This window comes from Oncorhynchus gorbuscha, linkage group LG12 (genome assembly GCF_021184085.1).
Source record: "Oncorhynchus gorbuscha isolate QuinsamMale2020 ecotype Even-year linkage group LG12, OgorEven_v1.0, whole genome shotgun sequence".
In the NCBI taxonomy this organism is placed as follows: domain Eukaryota; kingdom Metazoa; phylum Chordata; class Actinopteri; order Salmoniformes; family Salmonidae; genus Oncorhynchus; species Oncorhynchus gorbuscha.
This window is the reverse complement of record NC_060184.1, coordinates 39320674-39334101: the sequence shown is the minus strand read 5'-3', so window position 1 is coordinate 39334101 and position 13428 is coordinate 39320674. Positions and strand designations below refer to the sequence as shown.

The 13428-nt window shown below is 43.9% G+C and overlaps 1 protein-coding gene across 6 annotated transcripts in view; it reads left to right on the top strand.

Annotated features, from left to right (window-relative positions):
* Positions 1–13428, top strand: part of LOC123990995 (1-phosphatidylinositol 4,5-bisphosphate phosphodiesterase beta-4-like) — a 176327-nt gene that overhangs the window by 86932 nt on the left and 75967 nt on the right. Inside the window, exon 1 of one of the 6 annotated variants that reach the window (XM_046292083.1) lies at positions 6038–6166. The exons of 4 other annotated variants lie outside the window; for them this stretch is intronic. The gene's annotated coding sequence lies outside the window, so the exon portion shown is untranslated. Of the gene's footprint in view, positions 1–6037; positions 6167–10327; positions 10348–13428 lie in introns of those variants that run through there. One more of the 6 variants, XM_046292084.1, reaches the window with a different exon arrangement.

Sequence of the window (13428 nt, the reverse complement as noted above, 5' to 3'; positions counted from 1 at the left end):
AAACCATTGCCCTCTGTGGTTGTGAGGTCTGGGGTCCACTCACCAACCCAAAATTCACTAAATGTGACAAACACCAAATTGAGACTGCATGTAGAATTCTGCAATAACGTTCTATGTGTACAATGTAAAACACCAGATATTGAATGCAGAGCAAAGAAAGCCATTTTCAAACCTTCCAAGACACATCCCTTACCAAATTGAGAGAGTAACCTGGAGAAGAGTCCGCTCAGCCAGGTCGTCTACAAACACCAACAGACCACATAGAGCCCCAGGACGGCAACACAATTCGACCCATTCAAATCAGGAGAAAACAAACAAGATAATTACTTGACACATTGGAAAGAATCAACAAAAGAAATAAGCAAACTGGAATGTTATTTGGCCCTAAACAGAGAATACACAGTGACAGAATACCTGACTACTGTGACTGACCCAAAATTAAGAAAATCTTTGACTATGTACAGACTCCGTAAACATGTCCTTGTTATCAAGAGAGGCCACCGTAGGCAGACCAGCAGTGTGCCCACTGCTGACAAAATGAGGTGGAAACGGAGCTGCACTTCTTAACCTGCTGCCAAATGTATGACCATATCAAAGACACTTTATTCCCTCAGATTACACAGACCCACAATTAGAAAACAAAATCAAATGTTTCATAAACTCCCATATTTATTAGGTGAAATACCACAGTGTGCCACCACAGCAGCAATATTTGTGACCTGTTGCCACAAGAAAAGGGTAACCAGTGGAGCATAAACACCATTGTAAATACAACCTATATTTATGTTTATTTATTATCCCTTTTGTACTTCAACTATTTGCACATTGTTACAAAACTGTACATAGCCAATGATATAACATTTGAAATGTCTATATTATTTTAACTTTTGTGAGTGTAATATTTTTTCTCAATTTCTATTATTTTGTCTACAATCTATTTCACTTGCCTTGGCAATGTAAACATGTTTTTCACATAAAGCCCTTTGAACTGAAATGAATTGAGAGAAAGAGAGCGACGTCAATCTAACGCACTAGCTCACTTAATTAACCCTTTCTGTCCTCCCTCCCTGACGGAAACTCCACAATCAACGACTGCTGTTGTGCCACAGTCTAACATGGTTGGGAAATGGTACAACTCAGTCCAGTCTGACAGAACAGGGTTATTTAGGGGTTTAATGTTGACGGTTCTCCACAATGACGATGGAGGAGAAATGCATCATGGGAAATGCCTATGAATCCTGGTGAGTTAAGGTAAGCCACAGTCCAGAACAGAGACACAGTAGATGTCCTAACTGACTTGCCAAAACTGTAGTTTGTTAACAATAAATTTGTGGAGTGGTTGAAAAACTAGTTTTAATGAACCTAAGTGTATTTTGTCTTCTGACTTCAACTGTTTACAGTGTTGTAACAATATGCAAATGATTAAAATACAAAAGGGAAAATAAATAAACGTAAATTTGGGTTGTATTTACAGTGGTGTTTGTTCTTCACTGTTTGACCTTTTCTTGTGGCAACAAGGTCACAAATCTTGCTGCTGTGATGCACACTGTGGTATATCACCCAGTAGATATGGGAGTTTATCAACTTTGGTTTTGTTTTCAAATTCTTTGTGGATATGTGTAATCTGAGGGAAATATGTGTCTCTAATATGGTCATACATTTGGCAGGAGGTTAGGAAGTGGAGCTCAGTTTCCACCTCATTTTGTGGGCAATGTGCACATAGTCTGTCTTCTCTTGAGTGCCAGGTCTCCCTACGGCGGCATTTCTCAATAGCAAGGCTATGCTCACTGAGTCTGTACATAGTCCAAGCTTCCCTTAAGTTTGGGTCAGTCACAGTGGTCAGGTATTCTGCCACTGTGTACTCTCTGTTTAGGGCCAACAAGCATTCCAGTTTGCTCATTTTTTTGTGAATTCTTTCCAATGTATCAAGTAATTTTCTTTTATTTTTCTCCTGATTTGGTTGGACCTAATTGTGTTGCTGTCCTGGGGCTCTGTGGGGTCTGTTTGTGTTTGTGAACAGAGCCCCAGGACCAGCTTTCTTAGGGGGCTCTTCTCCAGGTTCACCTCTCTGTAGGTGATGGCTTTGTTATGGTAGGTTTGGGAATCGCGTCCTTTTTGGTGGTTGTAGAATTTAATGGCTCTTTTCTGAATTTTGATCATTAGCTTGTATCGGCCTAACTCTGCTCTGCATACATTATTTGGTGTTTTACGCTGTGCACTGAAGATATTTTTGCAAAATTCTGCATGCAGAGTCTCATTTTGTTGTTTTTCCCATTTTGTGAATTCTTGGTTGGTGAACAGACCCCAGACCTCACAACCATAAAGGGCAATGGGTTCTATAACTGATTCAAGTATTTTTAGCCAGATCCTAATTGGTATGTCGAATTTTATGTTCCTTTTGATGGCATAGAAGGCCCTTCTTGCCTTGTCTCTCAGATCGTTCACAGCTTTGTGGAAGTTGCCTGTGACGCTGATGATGAGGCCGAGGTATGTATAGTTTTTTTGTGTGCTTTTGTGCAGTTGTTCCCATACTTTTTATAGTCCTGTACCCCTTCAAACATTCAACCTCCAGCTGTGTACCCCCTGTAGCACTAGCGTCAGCGCACTCAAATGTTGTTTTTTGCCATCATTGTAAGTCTGCCACACACACTCTATACTATACATTTATTAAACTTAAGAATGAGTTTTTGTCACAACCCGGCTCGTGGGAAGTGACAATGAGCTCTTATAGGGCCGGGTCACAAATTATAATATAATAATAATCAATAATTTTGCTCTTTATTTTACAAAACTTATTTGTTCATCGAAAATTGTGAGTAACTCACCACAGGTTATTGAGAAGGATGTGCTTGAAAGGATGCACATAACTCTGCAATGTTGGGTTGTATTGGAGAGCGTCTGTCTTAAATCATTTTCCACACACAGTCTGTGCCTGTATTTAGTTTTCATGCTAGGGCCGAGAATCCACTCCCACAATGGTACGTGGTTGCAAAAGGTGTCAGTCTTAACAGCGCGATTTGCCAAGGCAGGATACTCTGAGCGCAGCCCAATCCAGAAATCTGGCCGTGGCTTCTGAATAAATTAAATTTTCACAGACCCGCTTGTTGCAATTTCGATGAGGCTCTCTTGTTCAGATATCGGTAAGTGGACTGGAGGCAGGGCATGAAAGGGATAACGAATCCAGTTGTTTGTGTCATCCGTTTTGGGAAAGTACCAGTATAATTGCGCACCCAGCTCACTCAGGTGCTTCGCTATATCACATTTGACATTGTCCGTAAGCTTGAGTACATTTGCACACATAAAATCATCAGTCATTTAAGAACACATTGTTATTTACAGTGACGGCCTACCAGGGAATAGTGGGTTAACTGCCTTGTTCATGGGCAAAATGACAGGTTTCGGTTACTGGCCCAACTCTCTAACCACTAGGCTACCTGCTGGCAGTGGTGGATGCTGCAGTGTACCCAAGTGGCGTCGGGAGTAACGGCTGGCACACGCGTTACCACTCCGCTATGTCTCCCTGTCATGATGTTTGCGCCATACCAACATGAGCAGCAGCTACGTTTGGCTACATACCGGACCGTTAGTGGAATTCCCGCGAGAGAGTAACAATTAATGTGATTGGATGATCATTATTTGACTAGGCTACCTGTATTTGGCATTGTGTTATATTTTCGCTGAACAATATATGGTTTAATGTTCTTTTTGGCAGTGAAACGAGGCTACTCTGGTGAGAGAAAAAACCTCACCCGTATGTATGTATAGCCCCGTTGGAAAATCTAAATGGACTGTTTGAATTTTTTAAATTTTATTTTATTTATATATATGTGTGTATGTATGTACTGTATATATATAAAACAATGTGAATCACATTTTTATTGTGGATACCCCAGTTTGGTAATACTGTCAGGTCGGCCCAGGTCTAGCAGAATCTGTGCAGAATCTGTGCAGAAGATCTAGGTGCTGCTGTAGGCACTCCTTGGTTGGGGACAGAAGCACCAGATCATCATCAAACAGTAGACATTTGACTTCAGATTCTAGTATGGTGAGGCTGGGTGCTGCGGACTGTTGTAGTGCCCTCGCCAATTCTTTGATATATATGTTAAAGAGGGTGGAGCTTCTGCTGCATCCCTGTCTCACCCCACGGCCCCTTGCAAAGAAATGTGTGATTTATGACAAATTTAACCGTGGATTTGTTGATAGTGTACATGGATTTTATAATTTTGTATTTTTTTCCCCCCAACACCGCTTTCCATCAATTTATATAGGAGACGCTCGTGCCACATTGAGTCGAAGGCTTTTTTGAAATCAACAAAGCATGACAAGACTTTGCCTTTGTTTTGGTTTGTTTGTTAGTCACCCTGCACACCCTAATTGACAATGTGGTCTGTCGTACGATAGTTTTGTAAAAAGCCAATTTGACATTTGCTCAGTACATTGTTTTCATTGAGGAAATGTACGAGTCTGCTGTTCATGATAATGCAGAGGATTTTCCCAAGGTTACTGTTGACGCATATCACACGGTAGTTATTGGGGTCAAATTTATCTCCACTTTTTGGATTGGGGTGATCAGTCCTTGATTCCAAATATTGGGGAAGATGCCAGAGCTAAGGATGATGTTAAAGACTTCTAGTATAGCCAATTGGAATTTGTTGTCTGTATATTTGATCATTTCATTGAGACCATCAACACCACCGGCCTTTTTGGGTTGGAGGGTTTTTATTTTGTACTTTAGTTCATACAATGTAACTGGAGAATCCAGCGGGTTCTGGTCTTTAATAGTTGATTCTAAGATTTGTATTTGATCCTGTATGTGTTTTTACTGTTTGTTCTTTGTTATAGCGACAAAAAGATTGGAGAAGTGGTTTAACCATACATCTCCATTTTGGATAGGAAGCTCTTTGTGTTGTTGTTTGTTTAGTGTTTTCCAATTTTTCTGGAAGTGGTTAGAGTCTATGTATTCTTCAATTACATTACTGATTCCTTATGTGCTGTTCCTCTCTCTCTCTCTCTCTCTCTCTCTCTTGCCCTCTCTCTCTCTCTCTCGCCCTCTCTCTCTCTCGCCCTCTCTCTCTCTCTCGCCCTCTCTCTCTCTCGCCCTCTCTCTCTCTCTCTCTCTCTCTCTCTCGCCCTCTCTCTCTCTCTCTCTCCCTCTCTCTCGCTCTCTCTCTCGCCCCCGCTCTCTCGCTCTCGCCCCCTCGCTCTCTCTCGCCCTCTCTCTCTCGCCCTCTCTCTCTCGCCCTCTCTCTCTCGCCCTCTCGCCCCCTCTCTCTCGCCCTCTCTCTCGCCCTCTCTCTCTCTCTACACCTAAAATTACACACAAAATCACTGAAGCTGGAGTCTTATCTCCCTCTCTGACTTTAAGCATCAGCTGTCAGAGCAGCTTGCCGATCACTGTACCTGTACACAGCCAATCTGTAAATAGCACACCCAACTACCTCATCCCCATATTGTTATTTATCCTCTTGCTCTTTTGCACCCCAGTATCTCTACTTGCACATCGTCATCTGCACATCTATCACTCCAGTATTAATGCTAAATTGTAATTATTTCACCTGTATGGCCTATTTATTGCCGACCTCCATGCTCTTCTACATTTGCACACACTTACATACGTTTTTCTATTGTGTTATTGACTGTACGTTTGTTTATGTGTAACTCTGTGTTGTTTTTTTGTCACACTGCTTTGCTTTATCTTGGCCAGGTCGCAGTTGTAAATGAGAACAGGCCTACCTGGTTAAATAAAGGGGAAAAAATAAAAATAAATAGTGAACTCCCTGTGCTTCAGCCCTGTAAATACCACACCAACACACCCACACACACTGCTGCAGACTTCTTATGTGCTGATAGCCTGGGGGAACCCTCCCATCTCCTCCCCCTCCTTCCTCCACTATCAGAGAGACCTCTGTTTGTTGGAGGTGGAGCTTTAGCATGCAGACTCAAATGCATGACTGTACTGGAGCACTGAGAAATGCACTACACGCTGTACTGTACATCATTTGGTGGAGGGTAGTGTATAAGGGGGAGCCCCATCCATTAGGTGATGTGTTAAGTCCTTTGTTTAACTCTATTTTGCTGGGCTGAAAATGAACTGCTATATATAGAACTCAAAGAGATAAAGAGAGAGAGGGCGGCGGGAGGGAGCAAACGAGAGAGAGATGTGAAGGTAATGTTTTTACAAGTTCATCTGCTTCCTTTGTCTCTTGAGTCTACTGGCAGATAGCCTTTTTGTCGGGCTAAGTGTGTGTGTGAGTCAGCAGCAGTATGGCCACGGTGGTCAGCGTGTGTGACTAGAAGACTGCAAGTTTCCGTCACAAAATGATGGAATCAAACTGCAAGATACTCGGCTATGTAAAGAACAGGTTGAAAGGCTAATGCCGAAGTAGCGATACCTGTTTTGTGTTGCTCCTGTGGTTTCTAAATCTAATATCTTTCCTACGGGCCTCTATCCTCTCTAGGTGGAATGGGCCTCGTGTAAAGAGTCTCATATTAGCTATTAGCTATTAAGAGCTCTCCTTTCTCCAGTCCCCCTTACTGTAAGCTGTAGCCCTGCGGGACACACACACACACACATACACACAGAGAGAGACGGAGGGATCAGAGAAACCTCAGATGACACACACTGAGGAGAGGAGCTGAAATGTGGAGTAATTGATGTGAGCTCAGAGGGATGAATTTTCACAGCTCACCTCTTCCTCCTCTGCTCCTCTTCTCTCCTTCGCTCCCTCACCTCCCTTCTCTCTTGTTTGACTTGATAAGCATCAAATGTAGGCCTATATCATAGCTCATCTGAGCCGGTTTCTCTCCATTTGCCACATGGGCCTTAGATCACCCAGACATTGACTTGCAATTGAGTGTTTTCCACATAGTGGTGGTCTTACAGGATCAATACAGGTTGGATCGGTCCCAATAACATGAAGCTGCACTAGGTAAACACACACACACACAAACGCACGCAAACACTCCCAGTGCACACTGGATCTCGTGTGTTTGCTCTTCTTAACTGGGTTTAACATACGGAACGCACGCATGCATACACAAACACACCATTGATTTTAGGGTTATTTCAATCATGTGCTATGGGAGCCATAAAACTAGTGTATCCTTCTGCAGGCCTCTCTCCCCCCCCCTTAGTTTCATGCTGAATGAATGGCTACTTACCGTCTTGGTAAACATGGGCATGTTATGGTGGGATGTTGCCTGATTTCCAGGGGAATCATTAACCTCAACCGTAATGGGATTCGGTCTGATCTCCTTTATTATAATGTCATTTCACATACTGTATCCGACTTTAATCTATCATATCCTTGTTTTTCTAATATCTTCTCTACATCACATGCATTGTGCTTTTTTCCAATAGAAAGATTGTTTTGTATTTTGATAGGAACAGATACAGTGAAAATACTGGCATAGTGAATTACAAAGAGTGACTTTTATAAAGACTGAATTATAAAGTGTGAATTAGAAGGAGGCGTTTGTTGAAGATTGACACTTTATAGGCAGCATGTTCGTCTGTGTGTCAAATCAAAGTTTATAATACATCTAGAAATGTAGGAGGGGAAAAACAATTAACCGTAACAGCAATCCAAGAGCAATCTCTCTGGATGAATTTATTCCCGAAGGCGCAGTACATACACTGAGTGTACAAAACATTAAGAACACCTGCTCTCTCCATGACAGACTGACCAGGTAAGTCCAGGTGAACGCCATGATCTCTTATGTATATGTCACCTGTTAAATCAAGGATTGTGCATGTGTGACATTCAGAGGGTGAATGGACAAGACAAAATATTTAAGTACCTTTTTGAACGGAGTATGGGAGTAGGTGCCAGGCACACTGGTTTGTGTCAAGAACTGCAACGCTGCTGGGTTTTTCATGCGCAGCATGGGCCAGCATCCCTGTGGAACACTTTCGACACCTTGTAGAGTCCGTCCTCCTGACAAATTGAGGCTGTTTTGAGGGTTTGGGGGGGGGGGGGTGTTCAACTCGATAGTAGGAAGGTGTTCTTAATGTTTTGTTCACTCAGTGTATAAAGTGGAAAAAAACAATATGTAAATCAAATCAACGTTTATTGGTCTCATACACAGTTTTTTTAGATGTTATTGCAGGTGCAGGGAAATGCTTATGTTTCTAGCTCCAACAGTGCAGCAATATCTTAACAACACAATGACAATACACACACACACACACAATCCAACTTTTTTTTTTTTTTTATAACAAGAAATGAAGACATATCAGAACGAGCATCTGGTATCAGTCTGGAATATAAATATTGACACGAACATTTATATTTGACATTTGAGTCATTTAGCAGGCGCTTGCAGTAGTGAGTGCATGCATACATTGTCCTACTTTTTTTCGGACTGGTCCCCCCGTGGGAATCGAACCCACAACCCTTGCATTGCAAGCGTCATACATATAAATGTATATACATGGTGTGTATAGTCAGTGTGGACAGTATAGGAATAGAAAAGGTGTGTATAGGATGAGCCATGACTAGAATACAGTAGACTCATATAAAGTAATGAAACGGCATGTAAACATTTTGCAAGTGACCAGGGTTCAATGACTATGTACATAAGTACATGTACATACAAGGTAGAGGTCTGTAATGGTTACGTCTAATGCTCAGGGTAGAGTACCGGTGATAGCCGGCTAGTGACAGTTTCTTAAGGTTCAGGGCAGGGTACTGGGCGGAGGCCGGCTAGTGATGACTGAAGATGCGGCTTGAAATGCCGGCACCCTTGTGAAGGTTAACACGCTTGAATGTATTACTCACGTCTGCCATGGAGATCGGGAGCACTCTGTCCTTTTGAGTGGCTGGGGCCCACGTTGGTGGCTTGGTGTTGTTTTCCTCGAAGCGGACAAAGAAAGTGTTTAGATCATCCAGGAGTGAGGCGTCGGTGTCCGCGACGTGGCTGGCTTTCCCTTTATACAATCCCTGATTGTCTGGAGTCCCTGCCACATACGTCTCGTGTTGGATCCGTTGAATTGCGACTCCACTTTGTCCCTGTAAATTAAGTTGCCTCTTCGATTGCCTTACGGAGGTCATAAGTCCCGTGTTCCCAGTCAACTTGCCGTGGTTAAATGCAGAGGTTCGCCATTTCAATTATGTGCGATTGCTGCCATCGATCCACGGGTTTTTGGTTTGGATAAGTTATAATCCTCACAGTAGGAACCACATCCTCTATGCAGTTCCTGATGAACCCAGTCACCGGATCAGTGAGTACGTTTACATGCACACTAAGAATTCAATATTAAACTGATTATGGCAAAAGGCCGAGTATGCTTATCTTAGGTCATAATCGAAGTCAGCGTACTCCGAATAAATCACCTGACTTATCTTTTAAAATGATTAGGACATGTAAACACCTTAATGGGAGTTTCAGCCTTGTATTTCATCTACGCAGGTCTAAGCGTGAGCAGCACGAGCTTCCTTCTTTTGCGCGAGTGAGGCGAGCTTGGGGGGGAAAACAGAAAGTATGCATGTTAGAAATAGTTTTCGCGTGCAAACTTCATACGTCTGAACTCTGAATCAAATAGGCATTACAAAAATAGCTGGTCCGTTGTGCTAGAATGTTTATTTTGACTGCCGATTTTTCTGCATTTATCCGAGTCCCATCAAGAATACTGATTTCAGACGTGTCCATGTAAACAGGATTATTAGGGAAATCTTCTCGCAAACGTTTAAATCAAACTATTATATTAAACGGACTATTCACAGTAATGGTGTTATTGTGTTGCTGTGGTCCGTACTCCGTGTATAGGTCGACAGTGTATAGGTCGACAGTGTATAGGTCGACAGTGTATAGGTCGACAGTGTATAGGTCGACAGTGTATAGGTCGACAGTGTATAGGTCGACAGTGTATAGGTCGACAGTGTATAGGTCGACAGTGTATAGGTCGACAGTGTATAGGTCGACAGTGTATAGGTCGACAGTGTATAGGTCGACACTGTTCCCGGAGGTGACCTGAACATTTCCCAGTACTGCCTGATCAAAACAGTCTTGAAGCTTCCGATTGGTCAGACCAACATTGAACAGCCCTTACCACGGGTGCTTCCGGCTTAAGTTTCTGCCCTAGAGTCGAGGAGGTGTGTGTGTGTGTGTGTAAATAGAACACACCTCAATTCTCTCTCTCTGTTGGTTTAGTTAAACAGCGTTTCTAGTTTACCACCTCTTGCCAAGGGCAACCGCTAACCAGGATACGTGCGCGCGTGCACACACACACACACACACACACACACACACACATACACACATACACATACACAAACCTCCCGTGCCAGATCTCAGGGGAACAGTGACGGAACAGTGAGAGACACAGGCGGGAGCAGGACCAGTGAGGTGTGTGTGCGTCTGTTTGTGTGTGTGTGTAGGTAGCCAGGGAAGGGGTTCTAAATCATTAAACACCTGTGTAGAACATTGTGTCAGTGTAGGCAGGTGGAATTCAGAGGAACACTTGGTAATGTTATATGTGTGTGTGTGTGTGTGTGTGTGTGTGTGTGTGTGTGTGTGTGTGTGTGTGTGTGTGTGTGTGTGTGTGTGTGTGTGTGTGTGTGTGTGTGTGTGTGTGTGTGTGTGTGTGTGTGTGTGTGTGTGTGTGTGTGTGTGTGTGTGTGATTTTACTGTGAGCGAATAGCGAGCAAAACTGGTATGATTATATTGTAGAATGTGCTTACATTATCCATTCTTGAAAATATGCGGTATTGTTGCAGTCCGCTGTACGGCTGTGGGACATGCTACTGCAATGAAATGTGATTGGTTTTCTGTGCAGCCTCGTAAACGGTATTTTAGCTCCGTGACCTGACATTACTTGGGGTCCTGGCTGAGTTCACTGCTTTTAACCAGACCTCAGTCAGAGGGTGAGGTTGGATAGTTATAATTTGAAGATTGTATTGAGGCTGTTGCAGAGAGGTGGGAGAGCTGCTGCAGCACATTGCAGATGTAGCCAGGAGAAACCTTCGAGAGATGGGCTGTGTCACGCATGGCACCGTATGGCCTATATAGTGGTCTACTATTGAAGTAGTCCACTCCACAGGGAAATAGGGTGCCATTTGGATGCTGTTGAGAGGATGTCAGGGTAGTGTGGTGCAGTGGTCTCGGAGCCCTGGGTCTCTGCTTCTGTAATTACTTAAAGAGAATGTCTCCTCAGCAATCTTCCTTTTTTGGGGGTTGTGTCGATGGGAGAAAGCAGCATTTTGTATTGCGTGTGTGTGTGTCCGGTTGTGTCCGGTGGGATGACCTGTCATCACCCAGCCTTTAGTTGCTGTGATCTGCTTTCTTTAAGCTGAGCTTCTGTCAGACTAGCAGTCCTGTTAATCAAAATGGACAAATGTCCGTACGACATAGCTCTCTCTGCTTCGCTCTGCTCTCCAATGGGTTGGGTAGGCTGTTCGCGTAAAGAGAGAGATGGGGGCTATCGCCCCTCGGCAACATCTGTACCAGTACATCACTGGGGCCAAGCTGCCTGTCGTCCAGGAGAACTGTACCAGGCGGTGTCAGAGGAAGGCCCTAAAAATGGTCAAAGAATCCAGCCACCCAAGTCATAGGCCATTCTCTCTGCTACCGCACGGCACCAGCGGTATCAGAGCACCAAATCTGGGACCGAAAGGCCAAAAGGCTCCTGAACAGCTTCTACCCACAAGCCATAAGACTCCTGAACAGCTTCTACCCACAAGCCATAAGACTCCTGAACAGCTTCTACCCACAAGCCATAAGACTCCTGAACAGCTTCTACCCACAAGCCATAAGACTCCTGAACAGCTTCTACCCACAAGCCAAAAGGCTCCTGAACAGCTTCTACCCACAAGCCATAAGACTCCTGAACAGCTTCTACCCACAAGCCATAAGACTCCTGAACAGCTTCTACCCACAAACCATAAGACTCCTGAACAGCTTCTACCCACAAGCCATAAGACTCCTGAACAGCTTCTACCCACAAGCCATAAGACTCCTGAACAGCTTCTAACCACAAGCCATAAGACTCCTGAACAGCTTCTAACCACAAGCCATAAGACTCCTGAACAGCTTCTAACCACAAGCCATAAGACTCCTGAACAGCTTCTAACCACAAGCCATAAGACTCCTGAACAGCTTCTAACCACAAGCCATAAGACTCCTGAACAGCTTCTAACCACAAGCCATAAGACCCCTAAACAGTTAATCAAATGGCCACCCGGACTATTTTCATTGATCCTTTTTTTTAAATTGCGCTGACTTGCACCGGCTCTACGAACGCTCACTGGACTCAACCCACACACTCACAAATACTGACACTAACACACACGTGCATATTGACGCCACACGCACCCACTCACACACAGACACACTTTCACACTCTTCACATGCTCTGCCGCTACTCTGTTTATCTATCTTGATTGCAGAGTCACTTTTACCCCTACGTACATGTACATATTACCTCCACTACCTCGTACCCTGCACACTGACTTGGTACTGGTACTCCTTGTATATAATTCTTCTTATTTTGTTGTGTCACTATTTCCTTTTTTCCACATTGTCCTTGATTTTTAATGGTTGGGAAAAGGCTCGTAAGTAAGCATTTCACGGTAACGTCTACACCTGTTGTAATCGGCACTTATGACAAGTCAAATTTGATTTGATTTACCTCTATCGTTCTTTGTCCCTCTGTCTCTCTCTTGTTCTCTCTCTCTCTCTGTTGCTGTCTCTCTCTGTCTCTGTCTCTTGTTCTCTCTGTCTCTCTCTTGTTCTCTCTGTCTCTCTCTTGTTCTCTCTGTCTCTGTCTCTCTTGTTCTCTCTGTTTCTCTTGTTCTCTCTGTCTCTCTCTTGTTCTCTCTGTCTCTCTCTCTCTTGTTGTCTCTGTCTCTCGTGTTCTTTGTGTCTCGTGTTCTCTGTCTCTCGTGTTCTCTGTGTCTCTGTCTCTCGTGTTCTCTCTGTCTCTGTCTCTCGTGTTCTCTGTCTCTCGTGTTCTCTGTGTCTCTGTCTCTCGTGTTCTCTGTGTCTCTGTCTCTCGTGTTCTCTGTGTCTCTGTCTCTCGTGTTCTCTGTGTCTCTGTCTCTCGTGTTCTCTGTGTCTCTGTCTCTCGTGTTCTCCGTGTCTCTGTCTCTCGTGTTCTCTGTGTCTCTGTCTCTCGTGTTCTCTGTGTCTCGTGTTCTTTGTGTCTCTGTCTCTCATGTTCTCTGTGTCTCTGTCTCTCGTGTTCTCTGTGTCTCTGTCTCTCGTGTTCTCTCTGTCTCTCGTGTTCTCTGTGTCTCTGTCTCTCGTGTTCTCTCTCTCTCTCTGTCTCTCTTGTTCTCTCTCTCTTGTTCTCTCTGTCTCTGTCTCTCGTGTTCTTTGTGTCTCTGTCTCTCGTGTTCTCTGTGTCTCTGTCTCTCGTGTTCTCTGTGTCTCTGTCTCTCGTGTTCTCTGTGTCTCTGTCTCTCGTGTTCTCTGTGTCTCTGTCTCTCG